The sequence below is a fragment of the Elaeis guineensis genome, chromosome 11 (assembly GCF_000442705.2).
Source record: "Elaeis guineensis isolate ETL-2024a chromosome 11, EG11, whole genome shotgun sequence".
Lineage (NCBI taxonomy): Eukaryota > Viridiplantae > Streptophyta > Magnoliopsida > Arecales > Arecaceae > Elaeis > Elaeis guineensis.
Genome location: NC_026003.2, coordinates 100,897,289 through 100,904,792, shown reverse-complemented (window position 1 = coordinate 100,904,792; position 7,504 = coordinate 100,897,289).

The following is a 7,504-nucleotide window of genomic DNA, read 5'->3' as shown; positions in this document are numbered from 1 at the left end:
TCGTTTGAATATTTTAAATGATTCGAACTTCTGCTTCATAAGGTAGATGTACCCATACCTCGATAGATTGTCAGTGAATGTAATGAAGTAGTAGTACCCTCCTCGGACACATATATTCATAAGTCTACATATATCACTATATACTAGACCTAGAACATTACTAGCTCATTCACCCTTTTCAGTAAAAGATGACTTGGTCATCTTTTCAAGAAGACAGGACTCACAGATCGACAATGATTTACAATCATTGATGTCTAGGATTCTCTCTTTAGTTAACATGTTTATTCTATTCTTATTTATATGATCGAACCTACAATGCCACAAGTAGGCATCCATGACATAGTCTATTCTAGGGTATTTGTTCAATGTGTACATTATACTAATAGGCTATAATAAAATATAAATATCATATTTCAATTGTCCATGCATAACTGTGACACCATTCATAATGATATCACAGAAATATTTCTTTATTGAGAAACTATAACCGTTTTTGGCCAAAAGGTCTATAGAGATTACATTCACAAGAAAAGATGGACAATAATGACAATCGTCTAAAATAATGACATTTGAATTGAGAGCAAGCTGAACTTTTTCTATTGCTAGAACTGGAACAGTTCTTCTATCTCCAATATTCGGGAATCATTCATTCTTCTCAAATTTTTTACTAACCTAAAGTTTCAGCAAAGAATTGCAGATATGAATTGAACTTTTAGTATCCAATAGCTAGGTAGTAGTATCACAGATAGAGAAATTATAAGGTATTATCATATAAGTATCCTATCCTACAAGCATTGCTGATTTCTCGTTTTAGTCCTATTCGAATCAAAGGATGCTAGGCATAGAGGATAATTTCTCATCCAGTGCCCCAGCTTCTTGCAAAAGAAGTATTCTGTCTGACTCTGGTTTGCTTTAGACTAGTTAGTTCAATTGGGCTTAGAAGCCCTAGCATGATACCTCTGCACCATCCTTTTCTTTTCTTTCTCAAAGGACCGATGCCATGTTGAGGACAAATCTTCAAATGTGCCAAAGGACTTGTTCAACCTTTGAAGGATTTTATTTGGCTGAGCATCGATGAATTTATAATTAAATTTGTCAATATTAGCAGCCCTCATTATACAATGTACTATCGTACAGTCATTGAGCCACTTCTGATAAGTGTCTCTAACCATCACATCTGCATTGGAAGCTAGTACTTTAGGTGTTCGATCTATAATCATATATAGAATTCTCTCATACTCAAGAACTATTCTTAACTTTCGATACCAATTATCGAAATTGGCTCCCATAAACTTGTCACTGTCCAACAATGGTGAGAAAAGCGATAAACTACTAGCCATCACTAAAAGAAAAATAAAAGATCTATTAGTATATGAATTCTTTAATTCTAAAGACTTGGACTTTAGTCTAAAGATTCTCTTACTATTTTTGGTAGCCTCTACCTTCAATTCAAAGAATTATTTTAATTCTTCAATGGATACTAGAATCCACACAGACTGCATACTAGTCCGACTTTGGCCAACCAACCCATGCACATCTATGAATAGATTCTTAACCAATAATTTCTCTAAACAACTTCTAGTAATTAATTTTGCTCCAAATTTTTTTTAGTAGGCTTTGGCCTCCACTGAAAGTCTCGATTAGATCCAACCATTAATATGATCATACTCAGTACATCTGACTAATGAATGATTAGGCCCAACTTTGGTTGGTCAATCTAACCACCCATCAGAGAGATACGACTGAGTTATCATATTATAAATGATAATTTCAATAGCAGATAAGCACCAGATCTTTGGGCCTCCAATGATTATCAGACTAATAGACCCATTATCACCCAACTTAATAGGAGGCTATGATCTAGTTATCCCCATAACTATCTTATTTTAAGAATCTAATAATTTAGAAGATTTATTTTAACGATTTAAGAAGTAATTGACCAGTGAGTCTTAAATTCTTCCACTGACTTCACCAAGTCATAAAGAAGATTATAGGCAAGCTGGTGCAAGGGCACCTAATTCAGTCAAACTGATTTAATGATTTGAGAATAAGAAAAGAGATTAAACAATAAGTCATAAATCCTCTCACTGACTTCATCAAGTCATAAAAAGACTATAAACAAGTCAGATCTAGAGACACTTAAATCAATCACATTAATTTACCTTAATGGCATGGGTCAACTCGAATCGATTAGTGACCTAATCAAAACATAATCTATCAAATTGATTAGATAAGTGAGATCGATGGGAGGGTCTGCCTCGGTTTGCCTTAGACACTATCAAAATGGTCAAGTAAGCGGACTGTCAATTAAAAATCACCGATCATATTGATAAGCAATATTGCCATACTTATCTTAGACACTAATTAGTCGATTAGTTTTGATTTGATCAACCAAAAGACTCAAACTAAATCATTAAGCCACAATCAGGTCCATTTGGTATAGTCAAAAATACGGACTTGATCAAGCTACAACTATTGAGGTTGATCTTAAAAAAATTCTGATCTTATATAACTCAACTCTCGATTAGATTTAATCAATTTCTCTAATTGATCCATATTTATTTCTAATCTTAGGTCTAATCCAGTTAGAAGACATGATTTGTGCTAACCCATGGCCTACCAATTTATGAGGTATCTTAACATCTTCAATTCTCAAATCTAAATCTTTTCAACTTAATTATAAATTAAATATGTGAAATATATATTTTAGTTTGTAGAATTATTCTACTAGGATTTCAAGTGAAGCATACATCATATGTCATATAATTTTTAGATCTTAAAATCTAATTTTCAAATCTTTGTTTAACCATTAAACATGTATCAATTTGATCTAAATTTTATCTATACATCATATGTATCATAGGAAAATTTAGATCTCTACATATGACATCATATGCAACATTCAATTCAGATCATAAAATAAATTTTTATATTTAAATTTATTTTATTAAAATTATAATTAATTATAAATTATTTTAAATCTAATCTAAATATATTCATAATTAAAATAATTTTAAAATTTTTTTTACTATTTGTCTTCATGAGATTTGATCACAGTGGTATCCCTACACGTCATAAGAGAACTCATCGAATGGGTAAGAGAGGGACTCAATCTCTGCTTCCTCTTATGACTGGATGGTTTAGTAATCATCATAATTTGAGTATTAATCTACTAAGATTAAAAATCTAATTTTTAAAATTTAATTACATCTGTCCATGCAATGAATAAAAATTTAGGTGTGCACTTTTTATGAACATGATCATATCATGCATATTATGTATCTAATCTAATTAGATAACACCATCATACGATATTTCAGATCTGAACCTAAATTTATAGAGCATATAAAACAAATAATTCAGATCTAAAATCTCATAAAAAATTTTTCAAATACACACATGAACACATAGAAAATAAAATTCTTGTTAGACCTGATTTTATGTTGTGTAGATTTTTATTTAAAATTAGATCTGAAAATCTATCAAAATATATTCAATTTAGATCTTAATTATATCTAACATCTAATCTAAAATATTTCATTAAAAATTCTATTAAAACTGATTTAAAATAGATCTGTAATCCAATTGTTAATCCAACAAAAATCTATATTAAGAAAATTCTGTTATAATAGATTTATAAAAAACTTCGATCAACTATTGATTTGATTCTTGAAATCCTGATCAAAACTAGATTATAAATTTTATATTAATAGGTCTAAATCAAATTTATTATCTACCATAAAAATTTGATCATATATCTTATATAATTATATCAAAAAAATTAACTATTCATTATATGTATCAAATCTAACTCTGATACCAGTTGAAAAAAAAAAATATCCAATCTGATTGAATCGTCAGGATGCATCTAAAAAATTTTTTATAATAAGCTAACATAAATTTTATCTTTACCTGATATGCAGTAGAATAGAGATAAAAACTTTAAAAAAACTCGAATCCGATGCCTCACGATATCTGAATACACACTCTCTACTTCACGCGAACGTCAAGCTCTGCAGGAAAGAGGGATGAAGCCTTAGGATGTTGTACCTTTTCAAGATAGCAAAGGGAAGGAAGGAGAAGAGATCACATGCCTAGGGATCTTCTTGGAAGAGACGTTCACCCCAAGAAACCAAGCACCAAAAATTCTCCATGCCTATAAAGAAAGGATGCCTCCTTTCTTTATGTCGCACACACCTCTTTCTCACCATGTTAAGTTTCTTTGTTGCACAAAATTATGACTTAATCACTGGTGAATAAAGGTGCTCCCTTTTTATAGTTGAGGTGTCTTAAATCTAATCAAAATCCTAAGTTGGTTAGGTGTCCTAACCTTATCCAATTAAAAGAACCAAGAGAGAAAGGATGCCTCACATATCTCATAGAACAAACTTCACATGTGGTACCATATAGGGAAGAATTTTTAGCGCTCCTCCTCTTCTATGGTCACCCACTTTATAAGAGAGAGTCTCAAAATTTTTGGACTCTTTGGTTCTAAACCAAATGGACTCAAATTTGATCCGATTCAAATTTGATTTGAACCTGATTCAATCCAAACTTGAAGAGCCTGTCAATCCTAATCTAATTAGGATTCTGGTTCAAGTCTAACTTAGATTTTTAATCCAATTCAAGCTTAATTAAATTAGATCAAATTTAAAATTAATTAACCTTAAATTCAATCTCTTATAAATTTTTTAGATTATAGATCATATCAGTATCATCTCCAGAATTAAACTTGAACCACATGTTCAGTGCTAGCTAGACATAGTTAACTCTTTAATTCTGTATGACTCCTAACTAAATTTTTAATTAAGCTAATCTATTGATTCAATCAAGTCACATACTTTCAAATTGAACGCATAGACTTAGGTCAATTCTTTTCTATATTGCCTAACTTTGTGCGTGACTCCATAGGTTCAAACACAAGCAGGAAGCATAGAAATAACTTTCTGTACTGGTCAAAATTACCATCTAGCAATGATTTCCTATGTCCGAATAAGTTGAATATTTATAAGATAATATTCAAGAACCTACGCATATGGTTATCGTATAATTCATCTCTTTGTCTTCGAATGCTCGAGGATGATCTATGATTTAACTGTCAACTTTGGATGAGTCATTTACATTATATTTTAACATTTCAAATCTATCACATAGATTATCTGGATCTAAGATTTACTAAATTGAAATACTATGATGTATTAACTACTATAATCTGGAGGGATCAATTTCATCTTGATCCACGCACAGACTTTGTAAGTACTTGACTGTATTCAGTAGCCTTCTATCACTGTATTAAAAATACAGGTAGTCCGGTACCAAAGCACAGTGAGTTACTTACAAGTCACTATGGTGATCTCAAGTCTGAGGGATACTTATGCCCATATGCTTCACAAGCTGCTCTTGATAGTAGAGTGCTCCACAGGTGAGTGACATGTTCAGTGATGATGTACTCCTATATCTCACCTGTATGCCATACTAGTGTCTCCACACTCCTTGATTAAGAAGACAACCAACCTATATGGCACATAGCGATCTACACTCGATGAACGTCATCATCCTTTAATGACATATCATTTGGTTGTGAATATATTTAAGAATTATTCAATAAATCTTTTTTTATCAATTGTCATATAGTTTTAAAGACTTCATCACAACACAAGAGTTCTAATAAGGAGGATGTACATCTTGTGATGAAAAATATCAAATAATTTTTATTATTTCATAATTTATATACAATTACAAAGAGCACAATCATCCAAATAATTAACTTTAGGACACATTTTCTAACAATTATGCCATCTAAAAAGTACATCAGGGCATCTATAGGAATCATCTAGGATCAGATCGCTAGCCTATAAGGTGCTACAGCAAGGATACTATTGGCTTACAATGCAGTAGGATGCAATGGACCTAGTTCGGAAGTGTGACAAATATCAAAGATATGCAAATATCTAAAAGCAACTTGTAAGCCAACTAACCCCGATCATGGCACTATGGCCTTTTGCCTAGTGGGGAGGCAATATTCTCGGTTCATTCCCAAAGCAACTAGACAATGCAAGTTTCTCATTATGGTGATAAAGTACTTCACCAAATGAATGGAAGCAGAGCCGCCAGCCCAAATAACTAAGAAGAAGGTCACAGATTTTCTTTGAAAATCAGTGATTTGCCAATTTTGAGTTGGCACGGGCCTTGTCATAGATATAATGGACAATAGTTCGACAACCCCAAGTTTAAGAAATTTTATGAAAAACTCCACATTACACATAGGTTTACCTCAATGAGGTATCTATAGTCAAATGGAGATGCCAAGGTAATGAACAAGACTATCTTCTAAGGTTTAAAGGCAAGGTCAAATCAGGCTAAAGGACTTTGGGTGAAGGAGTTGTGCAATGTCTTATGGGCCTGTCGGACCACACCCCAAATCCCAACTGGGGAGAACCCATTGAATCTGGCATTTGAAACCAAACCGATCATTACAGTAGAGATTGGTGGTCCATCTACAAGAGTAGAGTACTATGACGAGCTGAGTAATTTAGGTTAGTGACGTACAAATCTCAATCTGATTGAAGAAATCCAAGAATGAGCTCGACTAAAAATAGTAGCATATCAACAATGGATGGCTCATTATTACAACACATGGTTTAATCCTAAGACTTTTTGCTAAGAAGATCTTGTCCTAAGATGAGCTAAAATTTCTAAACCAATAAAAAATGAAAGTTGTTTACGAATTGGGAAGGTCCCTATAGAGTTAGAGAGATGCTCTACCGGGAGTGTACAAGCTTGAGAATCTTGGCACCTCTCAAATTCTCTACACCTTGAACGTTGAAAATTTTGGATGTATTACCAGTAAGTTTTGTTTTTAATAACTATATAATAAAATGTTTATGCAGCTTCTTGTTCAATGAAAATCGAATATGAGAAAAGTTCCCCATTTGAACAACAACAGTTTGGCTAATAAGCCATGGCAAGGCACAGAAGACTGGTCAAGTTGGTCAGCTGATATCAGACCCAAGTATATAATGTAATGGTCAACCGATACCCAACCATAATATTGAAAATAATGGTTGGCTGACATCTGACCAAAATATTGGAGACAATAGTCACAACGTCAAAAATAATAAATGGCTGACATCCAACTAAAGAAGTAGGTTAAAATTCAATTGCAAAGAGTTGATGAGTCTAACCTCAATGCTTAAATTCTTTATGGATCAACTTTGATATCTACTTGATTGTAAGTTTTCATAACAAGAAAGGCTACTCGAAAAAGAGCTGATCACATGACTTAGAAATAATTCGACTCGATCAAGTAGTTTTGAATAGATAGCAAGTAGCAATGATAATCAAGTTTTCATGACTAAAAGGAAATTGTTTTTACAAGCTTAGGAGGATCCAAAGAACAAAAAGAAAAAATTAAATACAATACAAGCCCAAGCCCCAATGGCAGTGACATCATCAACTTGTGGAAGAGTATCCTCAGAAATCAACTGCCCATCAAGAGATCAAG